Raw genomic sequence first — 18600 nt, 5'->3', positions numbered from 1 at the left:
CTTCACGCCCACGCTCTGTCATCCTGCGCTGAACGGATTTGTTGGCGTTACATAAGATCATTAGCGCGGAGAGGCGCGCCGCGCGGCGCAGAGCCCCCACATATTAGCCGGGGGATCCTCCCCGCCAAGAGGTGAGAGGCAAGCCTGCTTGACATCCCCCGTTAAAAACCACCCAGTTCTTCCGTAGTCGTCCGCACACACACGGGAATGCAAGCACATCACACACACACACACACACACACACACACACACACACACACAGCTCTATGGCCCCCACACACTCACACACTCGAGTATAAGTGTGAGCTTACACTCCTTCACACTTGCTATCACTGAACACACAGGCACATACATATGCATCTATTCACACAAGTCCCTAGGCATTCATGCAAATATTCTTTTATTTCACTTTGTTTATATTTGCAGGAACAGTGAACATTGATAAACACTTCTCTTAGAGTGCCAGTTTAGGTTTTGGCTAATTGTCAGCTAGTCCCTTGGCAGGCTCAGTTCAAAATTGTTTTTGGAAAAGAATGCATTCAAGGAAAACAAAAGCAAACATAAAGCAGGGAACATTACATAAAGATATTACATAAAAGCAATATAACAAAACATGCACATACATACTGTCTTAACACACACACACACACACACACACACACACACACACGCACATGTGTACGCACGCCTACAATACACACACACACACACACAGACAATCAAAAAGACACACACACACAAGAGATTAAAACATAAACCAGCGGACAAAACACAATGGCTGCGAACACTCACACAGGCGCGCACACACACACACACACACACACACACATACATAAACCCACACTGTGATGTGCTTGTCCTTCACCAGCATCTGTGTTGCATGCAGATAGTAACCTCACAGAGCATCTGCAGCCCACAAGCAAAAAAGCCTCCCTCCTATTCAAAGCCTGCCTCTCCTCTGACAGACGAGCCCTCTCCCTTCCCACAGCGAACCAGCCGAGTCCTTTCAGAAACAGAGCCCCCTCAATCCTCCAGGCCTGCACAAAGCTGGGAGATGTCGGGGGTCGAAACCACCAAGCACCTGGCATCAGTGGGTTCAGTCTGTGCTAAATCGCCCAGGCTACAAAGTTAACAACCCAACAAAGCAAAGAGCACCCATTTAGTGTGGTGTGGACCTGATAACCTCTGCCACCCGCCCACACACACACACACACACACACACACACACACACACACACAGAGGGATTGCACAGGCATATCACCAGTGTCTTTCCACCCTGTCTGCCTGAGTGCATTTGAACGTTTGAACTTTTTTTTTTTTGTTTCCGACAGCCTCAAGTTTGTTTTTTTCTTTTTTCTTTTTTCGTTTCTTCCTCAAGTGGGCCGCTCTAATGATGCCGATTTCACTCAAACTTCCCTTTCCTGTCCCAGGCGTCTGGGAAAACACTGCACACAAGGGAGTGAGATGGAGTGCGTGTGTGTGTGTGTGTGTGTGTGTGTGTATGTTTGTGCGTGCATGCGTATGGGCGTGGTTATGCATGTGTTTGTGTACATTTTTATGTACATGTGTGTGTGTGTGTGTGTGTGTGTGTGTGTGTGTGTGTGTGTGTGCATGTATTCCTGTGTGTGACAGTAGCATGGAGCAAATGCAATCAGAAGAGACAGCGCTAACATTTCGGCTTCTCTCTTCCTGTTTTCCCGCTTGTCCAAAGGCACGGATCTGTGCAGGCCTGGACGGCTCCTGAATGGAAGACGCCCATGCTCCCAGAGATCAGGCCGAGAGGGAGGAGAGTCCTTGAGAAATCAAAGCGGAGAAATCAGCCCACACGGAACCAGCTAAGCCAGCATCCTCATCCTCATCCGCAACCGGCAGAGCGCATGAATAGAAAGAGCGAAATGTGTGTGTGGACAGAGCGTTTTGATGGGCCTTCATGCCTATTGTTGGATTGTTGAGTTTTCGTAGGCGAGTCAACACACACACACACACACACACACACACACACACACACACACATACAAACATACACGACGTACACAAACACACATACCATACACACATGTGTACGTTGTACATGTACAAACCCCCAGACAAGCCCGAGCGATGACATGCTATTAATATCAGCCTTTTCTCGGCGTAATCACATAAGTGCTTGTGCCGCGGCGGCACGCTGGATCGTGGAGCAGATTACAGGCACCGGCTCCGGCACGCCACAATGGCAAAAGACGGATTCCATCTCCGGCGTTTTTGTTGGCTGACAAAGCCGCACATTGATCCTCTAATCCAATACAGGCCCTGGCCCGTGGGCTCTAAGCCAGGGAGAAAACACGTTAAAAACAGAGCTTTTAGCAATATGCTGCCTCTTACATCCGCACATCAATCCAGCCCATCCACACACACACACACACCCACACACACACACACACACACACAGCAACTTGATCTGGAGAAGCCACTCATGTAACATCGGGGAGGACGTGCTCAGGCTGAGCGTGGGGCAGCAGATTATTCCCCCCCTGCTTTAATGAATGTGCTGGAGCGTGGGAGAAAATCCCATACAGTCAGGCGTCAGCTGGAAGCCTGTGGGTGTAGTGGGCCAGTGCTGTGTGTGTGTGTGTGTGTGTGTGTGTGTGTGTGTGTGTGTGTGTGTGTGTGTGGGTGGGTGTGTGTGTGTGTGTGTGGGAGCTTTCTGGCTCGAGGGGCGGTTGACCCAGCCGCCGTGTGGAGAGTGAGTCATGCAAGAGCCGGGCAGGTTCTTCCAGTTTCAGTGAGAGGAAAGCCTGTTGGTGTTGTCTTAGTGTGCTTCTGTGTACATGTCTAAGTGTGTCTATGTGTGTGTGTGTGTGTGTGTGTGTGTGTATGTGTGTGTGCGCGGGTGTTGGGTGTGTGTGGTGTGTGTGTGTGTGTGTGTGTGTCTGTGTGTGCGTGTGTGTGTGTGTGTGTGTGTCTGTGTGTGCATGTGTGTACACATGTCTGTGTGTCTACGTCTGCGTGCTTGAGCTGTCTGACGACAGATTAAAGGTTTGTGCAAGCGCTTGAGTTGCTGCAGGAATAGAAGGTGTGCCTGTACATACACATGCCTGCTTGTTTAGACGGCGTCACACACAGGTGCCCATGTGCTGCTGCTGCTGCATGCTTGCACACAGCTGATGAATTTGTTATTGCGTATGAGTGAGCGAGCGTGAGTGTGTGCGCCTATGTGTGTGCGTGTGTGTGTGTGTGTGTGTGTGTGTGTGAGAGAGTGTTCGTCTAGGCCCCGTGGCTGATTCCCACGGTGACATTCCCACGAAACACACAGACAGCCTCCAGTGGTGCAAGTTCAGTCTTCACCACCAGCTACAGTACACCGCACTCATTATAAATAATAAAAAAAACACAGGAACCGCATACTATGCAGCCCACAGCCTGCACCACAGGGCCTCGCCAGCTCCCCCCGCCAGTTTAGACCTATTACGTCTTCAATTAACAAGATAAATGAGCATTTTATTGGCCGAATGCACTTACGAGTTTTACAGTCTGGGGAATGGAAGACCCTTGTCCTGTTATCAGCGAGATCATAAACTGAGGGTGTTCAGCTAGCTGTACGCTCTCTATTGCTCCGTCTCCCACTAATGCTGTAATCACTGCCAGGAAGGTGCGCTGCACCGTGTGCCTCCAGCGCTACACAGAGATAGCGCTTTTTTGAAGAACGATCTTCCTCTCTCCACATCGGTGGTGACCTTGGTCCCTTTAAAGGAGAAATCTGCCGATTTTTCACATAGATCTCCGTTTCTCGAGGTCACTCGACTCGAGTACTGTCAGTACACACAAAGTCCTAAACCAATCAGTTTTACCAAGCTCGAGTAGCTAGTTCCAACAGCGGCTACAGCAGCCATGCAGCTACTGTAGCACTACCAACGATCCTTCATTATTGACAAGATAGAGCAACATAATGCATCTCTATGGAAGCAAAATTCGAACAGTTCCTGTCTGCTTAAAGAGGCGTGTCGCAAAGACGTCATAGCGGGATATCGATCTCTGTCAGATTGGCAAGCAGTTCAGTTCGAATGTACAGTAGGTCTGCTTAACTCATTAACTGCCATTGACGTCTTTAAACGTCATTTCAGACACATACGTTGACTGCCATTGATGTCTTTAGACGTCAATTGCGTTTTTCAATGGGGAGGGCTCCTGGGTGAGCTTGGGAACGATCTGGCAGAGTTTCAGGCTTGTAAACAGACTGCACTAGTGATCCGAACCTCTAGATGGCAACAGTGCCATTTGGATCATTAGTATCTGCCTAGAGTGCACAAGTCATGCAGAGACAACTAGCAAACACACAGAAGATCGACCATAGTGGATCTAGTTTGCACGCGATGCAGGGATGGAAAACACGTGAACGGTATGATCCATTTACATTGGATATTGCGATATAGACTAACAACAACCTTGCTAGTGCTAGCTTGCTAAGTCTAGCATCCTGTTCAGAGTCTTTAGCAACCATCAGAGTCCCTAGCAACCTTGACGAGACTGACGAGATAACAGTGCAATCGTGGTTGACATACTACTGAAACGCTAACGTTAAAAAGTTGATTTTCACAAAAAGATCGTTTTCTCCATGTTTTGGTCAAAAACAGGTGTTTTTAGCAAAACTAACCCATGTTCTACTGACGATTACTAAAGAACGGAAAACGATAGAAACAAGCCGTTTTTTCCTGGTGAAAGAAGAGAGTCTACTCTTTCATTTGGTACCTTCGGTGTTTACATAGTCATAAAGCTCACCGTTCGGTGGATCTTGGAAAAACAGTCAAAATGCTGTAAAACGTCTGGCAGTATGGAGCGCTCTGCACTGAAAATCGCTGGCAGCCAATGAGTTAAAGGGTGATTTAACTCCCCCCCCCCCCTCCCCTTTGCGAAGACAGAACACGGAAATGATCGACCGTTTGCGCCTCTTGCTCCGCTTTAACCCTCTCTGGCACTACACTAGGCCCCTATAGCCCCTGTGTTTACGTCCACACAGTGTAGCACTGTTCTCCCAGGCTAGCATGGAGGAGATGCGGAGATGTCAATCAAGTCAGATGTTAACAGTCATTCAAAATCCTCCGAAGAATATAAAGGTGGCAGATTTCACCCTCATTCACTAGCATGAAATCACTAGTGAAATGGTTTCTTGAGGTCTTGTTAAAACATCTGTTCCAAACTTTGGTCAAAATACCAAACAGAACAAGCGCCACAACACCATTTCTGGAGAGCGATTCAGACCACCCGGTTTGTGAGTCTACTCCATTACAAACACAAGCATATGGCTCCATCCATGTAGACATTCTCTTAACATGTCCCGATCAAACTTTTTTACTTTCGTTTCCCAGCCGAGAGCAGAGCCTTGGTCAAAATATGCAAATTTGAGGTGGTTTCATTCAACAAGCTGCCAAGTTTGACGTCACAATCTGAAAACAATCAGTTTTACCTAGCTCGAGTTACTAGTCCCAACAGCTAAAGTAGTCAGGCAGCTACAGCTTTTAAAACATGCGACGACCTGCCACAACACATTTGATTTGTTTTGGTCTTGTTTTTTTTCACGGGAAGGCTGGCCGTAAATCATTTAGTGTGCTAACTAATTAAATCAGCCGTGAAGACAATCCTTAGAGAGTGAGCAAAGCGTGCGACAGAGGCAGAGAGCATATGTGAGAGTGAGAGACAGTGTGACGGTGAGACTGTGTGCATGTGTATGTGTGTGCGAGAAAGAGAGAGAGAGAAAGAGGGGGAGCCAGAGAGAGAGAGAAAGAGAGAGAGAGAGAAAGAGAGAAAGAGAGGGAGAGAGAGAGATGAAAACATTGGAGTGAGTAACCTGCCACATAATTAGAAAATCTTCTCAGTATGTTGCACTCTCCCTGATTAGCGCTGTAATTTGACAAATCTCCTAATAACCCCTCTAAGACATCATCTGTACTTACTCACTTAATGTCTGTCTGGCCCTCAGCACAGTTTAGACTGACGCTGTCAAGCCCCACAGACAGAATCACTCACAATGTCAACAGATGATCCCTGGAAGCATGACTTCAACACTGAGGACAGGTACCAAAATTCAAGGTCAAAAGTTAAAATGGAAACACTTTCGGTTTTCATCCATAACCCTGCTACAATTTGCATGTGCAAAACATCAGCACGCATTGCAATACAAGGAGCTTGTTTCTGCACAGTCCTCACACCCTGACTCAGAGACTCTGTGGTAATATATGTGATCTCATTGCCCATAAAACACACACACACACACACACACACACACACACACTCTCCCTCCCTCTCTCTCTCTCTCTCTCTCTCTCTCTCTCTCTCTCTCTCACACTTTCTTTCATACACACACACAAACACACACACACACACGTGCATAAACATACACAGACACAGAGACACACACGCACACACACACACACACACACACACACACACAATGACAACACTGGCTCTGAGACACAGGCCTTACCAGCACATCTGTTTCATATCAAGCGAAGGTCATGGCAGCGGCACCTTCTGTAGCAAAAAAAATACCACACCGCACAGCACCGCACAGCACAACACGGCGCTCTCTTGAAGCAGTCCAGGCAGTGGAATATCTGTAAATGGTGCTATCGCGGTCCTCTCTGCCTGGCCTCTGCGCTCGGTCTGGAGCACAGCCAGGGATTAAATGCTGGATTATCGGCTCGGCTAGATTAATGGGCAGGGAAGCAAAATTTGTCTTTGAGCGAGGGGAGGGGAAGGGGAAGGGGAAGGGGGAGTGTTACGACAGATGGAGTGGCACTAGTGGGGACAAGGGTCTGAGATGGATTTCTACTGAGCCCCTCACTCTATTGCAGTGCCCCCCCCCCCCCCTCTCTCGCTCTGCTAGACCTTTATGGTAGATGCATTTGGAAGAGACCTCACAGACACCCCATCAGGGGTGGAAATTAAAATTTGAAAATGTGAAAATGTATCAGCCAATAGCAGATTTCTGGTCAAATGAACCAGCCACTCAATGTTAAAATAAGACTTTATGTCTGAAATCTACCAGCCACCCTCACATTTTACCAGGATGGACACCATCCATATCTCCCCTATCCATGATGGAGTGAAGGACACCTTTTTCAGTCAGAATCTAGGTTTTTCAGAATGTTTTTTCAAAGAAAACCAACCACCCTTTCCCAACATTGAAACCCCAGTCATGGTTTATTCTCTTTTTTTCCAGTTGGGTTGGAAAGATGAATAAATTTCTAATTGAAATCGTATTTTGAAGTAATGCAATTAGCAAATCATGAAGGCAGCAATTAATTGTGCAGCTCACGACTCTGATTATTTGGGAGTACTTTGATAATTCCTGAGACCAACTTTTTGAAAAAACGCCATGGGCAGCTGTATGATGATGAATGAGCGAAGGGTGCTGTTCTTGCCAAAGAGGTAATATTTCAGAGTCATTTTAGAAATGTATTATAAAGTGGATATTCTACTGACACTTTGCTTTCGAAAATATATCGCAAACCAAATCGCAATATCTGTCCGAAAAATTGCAATTAGACATTTCCCCGAAATCACTCCTTGAGATGGGATCGAGTTTGGAATATTGAACCCCAATGATAGCTCAAACACAGGCACTATAACACTAGCCATTTTAAGACCAGCGACAACTACAGCCATTACAAAAAGCACACTGAGAAGTAAGCAAGCACTGAAATTACTACACAAACAGAGAGACCACTGCATACACCAACTAATCTGAAACAGATGAGAAAAGGGTGGGAAATCAACAAAGATCTCTTGTTGTTACTCTGCTTTATTCCCTGGGCTATTGCACAGCCCCACAACAACAAAGTATCTACAGTGCACACCTACCACACATCTTCACATTTCTTCCACTGCAGTGGGAAGCAAAAAAGGTTGTAAGGAAGGAACTTGCACAGTTCCTGCTTAAGAGAGTAATGGGATAACATGAGGTGGCAGGAGGTGCTTTTAATGACTAAATCTCACGTTGTTATTGTTGCCAGACTGAATGTTTGCAAACAACTCACCCTCCTAAATGCTTTTTAATACGACACACATGGTAGGTGGTTATTTTTTTCCTTGTCATGAACAAGATGATGGGGATAAAAAAAAACATGATGCCTCCAAAGTTCAGGGGAGCATGCTAGCGCTAAATCTTAAAGAGCCTAAACAAATCCGTATCAAGCTGCTTCTCTTTTATTATGGGATTAGAAAATGCCGATATTTGCATTTTCCAAGATGAGTGCTGCTTGTTAAGAATGCATTTTTTTGGCACATTACAACAGCTTGCTGGGGAGGACAAAAAAAAAATAATGTCAATGTTATTTGTGCAGTTGTCATAGAATAGCATTATCATTCAGCTTCGAGAATGCGGATTGAGAGCAATGCACAAAAATGTGTCAAACTGTCATTTTAGAAAATTATTTCTAAATAAAAAAAGCCACAACATGTTGCCAATCCGACATGAGATTGCATGAGCCTCCATGCACAGATCCCCTGATCATTCTGAAAAGACCAAGCAGTTTAGTCGATTACCTATTCATATCATCCTCTGATGCATTCCACTCGCAGCCAAACTGCAAAACGATATAATGCCATTTGTGCAAGCGGGCCAAAATTCCTGCTGATTCTCTGGGAAATCTGGATTACTCAGTTAGAGTGAATTTCTATGACGGGAACAATAAAAACAATAAAAACACGTATTTAAAAAAAACAAAACAAACGCTGAATGCTTACAGCCTGGCGCTGGGTGCAGCCACAGGCAAAGTGTATAGCACCAGTGAGTGGGCTAGCTAGCACATCACTGGCACCTCGCTAGCTCTTAGTGAAGGGGCTGTTAGGCTGATCCCCCACAGCGCCGTAAACTATCCCGCCACTGGCCATCCGCTTCCTATAGCGCTCCAAAGTAGCGACGGTCGGTCACCTCGCCAGAGGGCAGAGGGAGGGAGGGAGTGCGTGGGCCAGCCAGACAGAGATTGTGTGGGAAATGGGAATTACTGGAATGGAAGCTGCTTGGGAAAATGGAATTAGAGCCGCAGACGAAGGAGCAGTGGGCCGGGTATGGAGGGGAGAGGGGGAGGGCTGGGGTTAGCAGCGCTCAGTGACCGAGAGACCTTATTCATATTGACGGTTTTCCTCAGAGGGGGCCCTTTTTAGCTCCTGATCACCACAAGGCTTCCTAAACAAGCCCCTATGAGTTACAGGCCAGGGGAGAGTCAATGCTGGGGATCAATGTCACACACACAGCATCCAAAGTCCACAAGTCCAAACACATCTCTCTTAAGCGGCGTTAGAAATGTCTAAAACCCGCTACAACACAACTAACACATAATGCCCAGATTTAAAAGTCATTCTGCTCTTGAGTTTTGGTTGACCTTTTCGTCACCCTTAAATAAAAGCCCTTGCCCACTAACTGAAAAGCATATTGGTGAGTGTCTTTTAATTGCAGACTCTATTAGTCTAGAGGGGGGGTCAAAGATCACTTGCTCTCATTAGTTCCAGACATTTTGCAATTTAGTGGAGATGCAGACAGACACTGAGAGCGCCTCAGACAGAGAGAATAGAGAGAGAGAGAGAGAGAGAGAGAGAAAGAGAGAGAGAGAGACCTGGATGAAGCCACAGCCATATTAAATGCTTACATGAAGAGGATTAGGGGTTCCCCACAGACTGAGTTGACACCCTCAGACGGTAGACATGTTATCTCCTTATTTCCGCAATTAGACGACAGTACGCTTCACTGCAAAAAAAATGCAAACAGCCTTGGATTGAGTCAACGGAGGGGAATATGGTGGCACATCTCACACTCTCCTGTCGAGCAGCGCGTTGGAAGAAATACTTCCCAGCAGCCTCTCACAGCTGAGTGTGTTGTGTTTTCTGTTGAGTCATCCCTATCAAGACGTTTGCGTTGAGGATCTTAAGGAGCAGAAAATCTCCAGCAGATGCTTTTGTCTGGTTAATACCTTAAAACAGTGACGGGGGTTACACTGCGAGCACACCAAACATTGTTGAAAGAGTGGCGTTAATTACGGTTTATCCTCCCCTCCCAGCGGAAGGGTTGGGGGGAGTGTGTATGCGTGTCTCTGTGTGTGTTTGAGGGGAGGGGTGGGGGGGGGGGGGGGGGGGGGGTTGGCTGGTTGCAAAATACATCCAGCCTGTGATGAGGAAACTCAAGCCTCGGCATACGGCTACGGGGGTCTGCGTGGAGGGTAGAGCAATTGCATTCTGCCACACGCAAGCAGATGCTACAGAGTCAAGAGAGCCAAAGCTACAGGATGACTCCATGAATTTTAATTTCCCTACACAGATGCCTCTTGCCAGTTGTTCTCTAATAAACTCGCTTAAAGTGGAGAGACGCCTGCAGCAGTGCAGACTCGTCTGACTGAAGGGGAGAGAGTGGGCTAGAGGGAGAAAGAGACACAGAGAGAGAGAGAGAGAGAGAGAGAGAGATAGAGAGAGAGAGAGAGAGAGAGATGTGGGGGTAGGTTCGGGGTAAATAGAGAGTGGGCGAAGTAAGGCAAATGGTAAATAATGGTCGGTGGGAAAACACTACATGACTGTCCAGCTGGATTCCCCTGACCACTGTTTTGTGTTGCTGTGGCCCTCTGTTTACAGCCAACATTGACCACGCAAAGTATCAGTTTCCCAAGACCATAATGGCACTTGTCCAAAAGTGCACTTAAAGACTGGGAGCATTTTGCCCTTATCGTTGCACAGAAAATAGATTTATCCATTTGTTGTGGGTGGCAGTTTGCTAGCACCAGAGGGGGGGCGAACAAAACAGATGATATGTAGTGACGTGAAACAAAATAAAGAGACCATGTGACCGCCAAGAACCAGTGACCACTATCGAGGCAGCGCAAAGCCAGGAAACACATTAGTGGATTTCCTCTGACTCCTGGCCCTGCTTCCTTATGGTCCACAACACAAGCCAGCCAATTTATCAGGAGAGGGACACTGAATTATTTCAAAAGCACACCCCCTTTGGCATGACAGCTGGTAGACACAGAAGGGTCAATCTCACTTCTGGTCCAGTATCTCAGACATGGACACGACCAGGTTCAAGGACGGTACCACTGACCACCCCCGTACGGAGAAGCTAGCTCTATGACAACCCTCCCAGCAGGCCAAGTTCATCAGCAGACGATCTCAGGCTGTCCAAGACAAGACGGCCCCCAGGCCAGGCTCGGCTCAGAAGAGCTAGATAAGGAGCTGGGAGTTGAACGGGGGCATGGGTGTCGTGTGATCCAACTCATTTTCTCTCGGTTCTGCCGCGTTCGGAGGCTCAGCGCTAGTTTTCCACCCATTTCACTGCTCATCTCTCCATGTCCTCGCAGTCTGTGGAGGCTATGAAAGCCATCTGTGTGATGTTCAGTATCTTTTTTTTGGGACACGCTGGAGCAGGCGAAAGAGACAGCATCCCATACAACCTCCAGAGACGCCAGGCAAGGTCACTCTCTTCCCCTGTTGGTCCCTCTCTTGTCCGTGTCTCCTAATCCAGCAGAGGTTATTTACTCACCCGAAATCAGCGAGAGAGGGATTATTAGGATAATTTTCTCGAGAGTCAAGCTTTCACAGGAAATGTAAGCCAATCAAACGCTAATTAATATAATTTGAGGATAAATAAGATTTATGGGTGTTGCTTGTAGTGCATCTTGACCTTTCCCATGTCTTTCTCTCAAGCATGATCACGGATCAGAATAAACCTCATTATTCATCCTAATTTCACCATTACGGAAAAATAATGTTCCGTTAATACACGTATAGGTCGCGTCAGCCATGGGTCACCGAAAGCTACTTCCCCTGAAATTATGATCAATTGTGAGTCCATAATGAAATGTGCCACGCTTTTTTCTCTGCTGTAAAAGAATCTCTGTTGTTTACGACGGTGGCCTGAGCTGCAAGTGAATGCTGTAGAGTGCTTATTTCTTTTTTTACTAGTTTATACCTCGCGGATAAAGAAAGCCACAGATGCCCGGGCATGGACGGAGGATCAGAACGTCCTATCTCCGCCTTCAAGAGCAGACAGCGGCTCCTTATCGGCAAGTCGTGACAACAAAATTAAACTGTCGTGACAGCCGGGAATGAGGGAGGAGCAGTGATGTGTGAAAGTGTTACGGGGTGAGACCACAGTTCTTCAGGAACTCCCGGGCTCCAGACAAAAAGGAAAGAAAAAAATAAATAAAGTCCGAATCACCTCTATTGACCCCACCCAAAGTACAGCTACCGTACACACACACACACACATCTCAGCTCGTCATCTTACACACACCCTCGCCAGTGGCTGCTGAGAGACTGCAGGGCGGTGGCTAGGCACACACTTGACAACAGACGTGCCGGGAGTGAGCGTCGGTTTGCTGTGGCGGACTGTTTTGTTTTCCGAGCAGGAGCGCCTCTGCCTCATCTCACGTCTCACATCCATCCATGGCTGGAATTTGGTCCTACTGGCGGGCCAGCTGGCTGGTTTGAAGCTCATTAGTCCTGCTACGTGCTTACGCAGGCTGTTGACAGGCCTTAGCAGCCACCGAGTGTTCATATGCCGCGATAAGAGATGAGATGAATTTTGGTTTGCCTGCACTGCAGCTCTCTGTTGCCATTGGATTAAAGCACATTTCAAAAACCCCTTAAGAAGCTAAGTGGAATCCGGGATTGCCCATACGATTTGTTTAATGAGATTGAATAAAGACACCAAACCTCTATTTGGGACTAGTCCAATAGCACAGATTGGAAAAACTCAATGTACTCCCAAATGGGGCTGGGCAGCGTACACAAACCTACTGATACAAAGAGAGCCTTTCTCAACAACTTGATTTGGTTGTCTGGTAGAGAGTGTCTGGACTTACATTTCCAAATAATTAAGCTATATCCAGTCATATGACATAGCTATTGGAAAACAGGCAGCCAAAATATCAACTCTAAACCACACTCAGGAAAGGAAAACAGAAATCCAAATGAAAATAAAACTAGTATGTAAAAACAAGATATGCTCTCAGGTACTGTATGTTATAAAATGAATTAAAAAAATAAGACTAGGAATACTTCTGTATGCATCCAGTCAGATGTCCTTCTGGAGAATTCTTTGTGTGACAAAAGGTAGGCCGTAAAATTGCCATGTTCTTTAATGGCCCACATGATCGGAGCAATTCCTCTATGAAGAGGTCATCAATATGCAAATCATTAAAACAGGCAAATGACAGTGAACATGCTTTGCATAACCACCGTCATTCAGCGGACGACGGAATGCAACCTTGTAGCCATGACGCCAGACATGACACCAGACATGAAGCCATGTTGGCAGACCTCTGCTTAGCGTGAAAAAAAACCTCCCTCAAGTGGGGTTTAAAAAGGTACCGTTAATTCATCATAATTAATTTCTGCTGCAGTGAAATTACTGCGATATTGATTTTAAGGTCACACCCCCCCTGGCCTTTCTTCTAAAAGATGACCGGGTACTTACAGGACCAGCCTGAGTCCTGAAAAGCCACATTATCATGTGGAGTGGTTTAAAAAGAACACAAGAAAGGGAACTAAAAATGCTTTTTAAGTGCTCTAATACTGCATGCTGCTGGCAGTGGCAGGCCAGTGAAGATATGTAGAGGCTGTCAGGATGTTTCTCCACACGGCCTCGGTGCCCTCCGCGCTCCGAAGGGCAGGCTATTGAGAGGCGCCACAGGGAAGGACCCGACGTCCACAAAAACGAATCCGAGGTGCAGGGAGAGGGGGGGTCAGGGGATGGGGGGGGGGGGGGAGCGATGAGATAAGGGCCCTGGCCCTAATAAAGCCGGCCCCCTCAGCCATATAGCCCCAGCTGCCTGCGGAGAGATGGAGCACGCTGCCAGGGCTCGGCCTCCTCTCCACCTGCTCCCGCAGATTACTGCTGGCCCGCCAGCCGCAAACACAACACCTGGGTCGGCCGTGCGCTGACTCATGCCGTAACAGTGCGTCATGCGGAGGGGAGATAGATGGAGCGAGAGGGGCAACCGAGAAAAGAGAGAGAGAGAGAGAGAGAGAGAGAGAGAGAGAGAGAGAGAGAGAGATGGATGGCAAAGGGGAGAAAGGAAAGTGAGCGCCCCATTCCGAGTGTGCCGAGTGAAACTGAGCCAACTTGATATCACTCAGACACAAAACCCACCAAGTCATGACTTCATGAGCTTCAAGCAACTGTACTTTCAATTTCTTGAACTACTGCACTTTTCAAATGTGTATTGCAGATGTTTAAGTGCAGCAGCACAGTCGATAATAAAGTTTTAAATAGTTTTATTGTACCCTGTTTAAATAGATCTGAGGTCTGAGTCTTGTGTCTGGGTGAATTAGGCATTGTGCTGTAACACTGTCTGTGAGCTGACCTGAAATCAGACACTTCATTGCCCGGTTAAAGGAGCGTTGACCCGGGGGGTGATTCGATTAAGTATCAGTCACAGCCTTTTTGAGCTGGTGCCTACAAACCATGCATGAACTGGCAGGATGCAACGCCAGACACCAGTCCCTCTCCCTGGGAGTACAGGCTGGTCATGGGACTAAGGCAAGGGATGAATCAGGTCAGCATCACCTACCGCGCACTAACTGTTTACAAGACCACTTTTTGACCATGCATGTCAAACAAATCATTCAAACGCTGCTTACGCTGTTTAAATCACAGAGAGCTGACAGTCAATCTTGGTCAAGACAGCTGAAACGAACTATACCGTATATTCAAACCAAGTGTTATTTTCCTAACACTATCATACTAGAAGTGTCATTTTTCAGCTACTGCAGTTTCATGAAAGTACAATGTAAGAAAGCTGCCTGGCTACAGGTTGTCTGCATTCTATGAGCGCAATGACAGTGGTGATGCATTCAGACAAGAGAGAGTCAAGTCAAGGACAGTCTGACTGCGGCACGTCAGCGCTGGGGAGCTGGGAAATCTCACCTCAATCATGCAGACGCACTGACAGGGAGTTGCCAACAGTGGCTCGCGTGTCAAAACAATCAGCAGGCACTGCACAGCACAACACTGGCACACCCCTTCACACTGTTCTTTCCTGGTCAATTGCTCAAATGAGAGAAATAGAGAGAGAGTAAAAGAGAGAGAGAGAGAAAGAGAGAAAGAAAGAAAGAGAGAGCACTCTTCTACATAATAGACCACTCAATGAGGGCTTGGGGAAGCTTTTCATCACAGTGGACCCACTCCACCCATCCTGCGACCCACTTAACTGTCCCAAAACCACAACACGTCTCGCATTACTACTGGAGTGGAAATGCCACACGCTACACCGAGCACAGCAACCGTTACTGCTGTCTTTGCTGTTGGACACACAAACTCACACACAAAGACACACACACACACTAACAAACAAACACACACACACACACACACACACACACACACACACACAGTGACAACTATTTTGTATTACTGCTGTCTTTGCTGTTGAACACACAAACTTACACACATGCATACACACACAGTCTCTCTTTCGAACAAACAAACAAACAAACAAACACACACACACACACGCACACACACACACACACACACACACACACACACACACACACACACACACACACACACACACACACACACACACACACACACACACACGGTGACAATATTCTATATTACTGTGTTAGCCGGACAGAGCAAAGTCACTGTTTGGGTGATAAGCCCTAAGGTGGGATTTCAAACAACCTGTTCTTATTTGATTTCTTTCCACCTTTGCTTCCATCTTGTTTGTTTTTCACACAATACACCACATCCACCCATGAAACATGAAGTAGCAGAATCTACAAAAAAAAAATCACGAACCCAGGGAAAAGGGCAAGCCACAGTTGGATAAATGACCTTTGAAACTTTTCTTTCTATCGTTCCCTCCATCTCTCCCTCCCTCTCCCTGTTCCCCTCTCTCCCATTCTGCCGGTTCAATTTTTTTCTATTTGTTTCCAAGCACACAGAAGCAATTCTCTGAGCATTCCCCTGGTAACGCTCACAGATTGTCGCTATGCACCAGCTCTGTCGATATGCAAGCAGAGGTTGTGCTTCATCCACTCTCATCATTCCACATGCATTCTAATTGTTGCACAGAGAGAGGGGCTGTGCACACACACACACACACACACACACACACACTATGGACCTGCTCTCCAGTCCTTGCCTGCAGTCTGTGCGTGCGCCGCTGGCACTGTCAAATCAAGAACAAAGGGGAAAGGGACCAGGGCATCAGTTTCTCAACAGCTCACTAATGCAATGGCAGGGCACTGGCCAACAGTACTAGGGTAAAAAGGCCATGAATAGACATTCTGTTAAATGTGTTTGCTTTGTGGCACTCCCAAAGGGCACTCCCAAACCAACTAACCCCTCTAGGTTGGGCTTATGGTGTACTCCCATTGCTTCAAAACCATCTCTCGGCACAAGCTATCCAACCGACCAATCGTCAGCCCTCCTGCCATTATCGGTGGGTCAGCCACAGGTCAGTGACTTCCGAAGACTATCCCATTCCCTTTGATGCCTCCCGTTTCTCCCTTAGCAGTGTACATTATGCCAGAGTAGCAATAGAAAAGCCAAACCGAAAGTCCAAGTTAACTCCCACCAAACTGGTATTGCTATAGTCATTCGCTTTTCGCCATTTCCATTTTGTATTGTACAGCAATTTCTCTTTTGCCCTCAAGGTTGAATTATGAGCATGCAACCAGCATTGGCACTGCAAAGATGGGGAAAGGATGAGGAAAGGACTTTCAGGAAACAGGGAAGGAACATGAAAAAAAAAAAAAAAAAACAATCTGCCACTTGCTGAAAGGGATCTCCTGTCTTGCACTCTGTCTGTTTTTCTGGAGTGTTGAATTTTGATCCAGTCTCCAGCGACTGCTAGCCGAGGGGAGAAATGACCCCATATCACTCCCCATCTCTGGCTGCCTGCCATCTGCTTCTGAGGTAACACAAGGCAGACTATGACACCATGGGAGCCGCATGCAAGCATGACCTCCTCGCTCATGTCACTTCAGTTTTCCCAGGATGTTTTAAACTGCCGGGCCTTATTTTTCAGATTGCAACAAAAACAGAATTTGGAGTGCCTAGGCTTTGAGTGCCAAGGTAGAGTGCCGTAGCCAGCGTGGGTAAGGCAGAAAACCCTCTTCAAGCAAGCCCCAAGCATCCTTTTAGTTTGACTGGCTACAGTGTGATTACTCAGCTTGCAGTGCACTGAGGTGTGAAGCGTTGGGAGCAAGATGAGATGTTCCCACATGCGTTCTCCCTGCACGTTTGCTGCCCGCTCTCTCCGGGGGATTGTCAGAGGCGGGCAGCAGGCTATAATCCCCCGATGGGCGGCTCATGATGGCGGAGGTGCCGGTGCCCACGGCCCGCAGCTGCAGCGGGAGCGCAGAGGTGGTGGCTCAGTGTTCCGCTCCAGCGGTGTGCCCGCACGCCCGCCCGCATGCCCGCCCGCATGCCCGCCCGCCCGCCTGGTCTCCCAGGACCCGCAGCATGGGAGCAGAGGGGGAGTCCGGCCCGTCAATCTAATGTCTGCCACAGTGAAGTACATCAAAGCCAGACAGGCTCGCCCCTGACCCCCACAAGTCCCACAGTAGCCAGACAGCAAGCCCAGCCTGTCTGACTACATCACTGAGTTCGGGGTTTTGTGTGGGTGTGTTGAAGTGCATATATCAATGCCGACTGACTGACTTTGTGGGTTTGTGTGTGTGTGTGTGTGTGTGTGTGTGGAAGGGCTGGGTTGGAGTGAGAGAGTAGCTGTCTATCTGTTTAGAAGCGTGTGTTTGTGAGCAATAAAAAAAGAATAGTTTTACACTTCAGTGCTCGCTATTTGTAACCAGCACAAAAGGGGGACACAGGGGCAGTGGCCCTGACACCGGGCACCGCTGCCCAATTGATCACAAATAGAGGGGAAGGCAACATTCACAGAGGCTTATCAAAGCTGACAACCTCATAGATTATTTTCACCAACACAGCATGAAGTATGTTCTCGCTTCATGTTTAAACAGAGGCATAATGAAGGCTTTGGGTGATATACTTGGACAAACACTTGATTTTCTGAAAGGTATCAATGAAAATGCAACCAACCCACATTCCATGTCAGAGAAAACGCACCCACTCTATCACTGCCATCGTGAATACTTTTACAACCACACCGAGGGGCGACTTGCAACTGGTCAATTACAACCCACGCGTAAAAAAGGATTTACAGCAACTCGTGTTTTCCTCGATGTCGCTGAGAAGATTCAACTCCGGGGAGGTTATTTAACCAAAACGCATACAGCTCTGTTAAAACGTGGGTTACGTTGCCGCATCCTGACTGGTTATTTAAAGAAATCAATTAGGTCGACCGAGGCTGACAAAATGATGTGCTCTCTGCCACAGGGCACAAATCATCTATTCATTCCCCCTAATCGGTGAACATTTCGTTCGTGAAAACGGGGATGGCTAAACGTGCATGAACTTGAGCCCGACACATACATTGGGCTAATAACGTTTCCCTGAAGGAACAGGAGCGGCCAACAAGTAAAGCCTGTTCAGCCAAGCGAGATCTGAGTCACACTGGCCTGTCAAACTCCGCGTCACTCTGACAGTAATGACTTGTTCTCGGCTTGCGTAAAAGCCTTCGTGTTCGTCGTACGTTCCGTAT

General features: G+C 47.4%; 1 protein-coding gene across 2 annotated transcripts in view; it reads right to left on the bottom strand.

Annotated features, from left to right (window-relative positions):
- plekha5 (pleckstrin homology domain containing, family A member 5) overlaps positions 1-18600 on the bottom strand; it is a 116155-nt gene that overhangs the window by 96127 nt on the left and 1428 nt on the right. The gene's annotated exons all lie outside the window — the stretch shown is intronic.

This window comes from Sardina pilchardus, chromosome 17, assembly GCF_963854185.1.
Source record: "Sardina pilchardus chromosome 17, fSarPil1.1, whole genome shotgun sequence".
Lineage (NCBI taxonomy): Eukaryota > Metazoa > Chordata > Actinopteri > Clupeiformes > Clupeidae > Sardina > Sardina pilchardus.
This window is presented reverse-complemented; position numbering and strand designations above follow the sequence as displayed.